Here is a 1,341-nt window from a genome sequence, read left to right as displayed (position 1 = left end):
CAACAACCATGAAAATAGTTGGATTTACATGCTGCTCAATCACAGCTGCCTGATCATGTTTTTCATTAGCAATTTAGCAAAGTTGATGGTGGTGGTGTGTCTGTGTGAGTGAAAGACAGAGAGAGCGAGCGACAGATTTTCTGTTATAACCTTCATGTTATGGAGGCACAGTGTGAGCACTCAGGTCGCATCAGAGCATCGGGCCGTATAGTGTGAGACATCGTGACCTATGAACTTCTAACCCCTGCGAGTCAATCGTGCAGTTTGAGCAGGAGCTGAATAACGCGACTGAAAAAAAATCGCACAGTGTCTGCCCAGCTTTAGGTTTACTGTCGTCCGAGACTTGCACCGCAGTGTCGGCGTTTGTTTCCCTGTTGGCCATGCTTCTTGTTGTGGTCATCTGTTGTCTTCCGGTATTTTCTCCGCAAGCGACCTTTCCTCGACCAATGAGATGAGCGGTAATCTGAATTGTTATACTCGAATTGTCATAAGTGTGCTGTCAGCTCATTGGTCACAAAGCAGGAGAGGGGCTGGGAATTATGTTTTCCAACAAAGCGTTAATTCCATTAACATTTATAGACTACTTTTGATTCTCACTGTATTACGGGACAAAGTGCGTCCCTCATTAGCTCAATAAGGGACGTGTACTTTTGTTTCGAAATACGGGACGATTCCGTATTTTAAGGGACGGTTGGCAACCCTAGTCTGTAGTGAGTTAACCAGGCAGCTGAGTGCATCTTTATTCAGTACAGGGCCCATTTCTCCACTTTCATCACCTGTTGGTCAACAGTCTACATCTCCAATCTCAGTAACAGCCCCCTGAGTTACATTGACATTAGCTAGCTCTGTGCTAATTGATGCTAGCCTTTTCTTTTTGGCCCTTTTTTCTGGTGTTATTTGATAGCAACAGTGAAGAGTGACAGGAAAACAGAGAGAGAGAAGACATGCGGCAAAGGATTCGAACCCGGGCCGGCCGCTGACCTGCACAGTCAGCACAGTAGTGGTAATGGCCATAGTTTTGGAAAAACAAAGCTTATTAAATTAATCCAATCTCAGCTGCGGATCACACGACTTCACAGTTACAGGAATCGTCAAATAAAATATTGCAAAAGAAACAAAATGAAGTAAAAGAAGCAAAGATTTTGACCAATCTTACATCTTACAATCTAAAATAACAAAGGGCGTGCAATATATAGAATACTTTGCTTTCACCCCTTCACGTGTTATTGTTGTAAACTGGAAATATGCAGAATTATATATTTAACCAGGAGTTCAGTTTTACCGACTGCTGGTGACAATCAGGTAAAATTACCTGTCGAAATAAATGAGCAGCAAACTGAG

The sequence above is a fragment of the Astatotilapia calliptera genome, chromosome 7, assembly GCF_964374335.1.
Source record: "Astatotilapia calliptera chromosome 7, fAstCal68.1, whole genome shotgun sequence".
Lineage (NCBI taxonomy): Eukaryota > Metazoa > Chordata > Actinopteri > Cichliformes > Cichlidae > Astatotilapia > Astatotilapia calliptera.
This window is presented reverse-complemented; position numbering follows the sequence as displayed.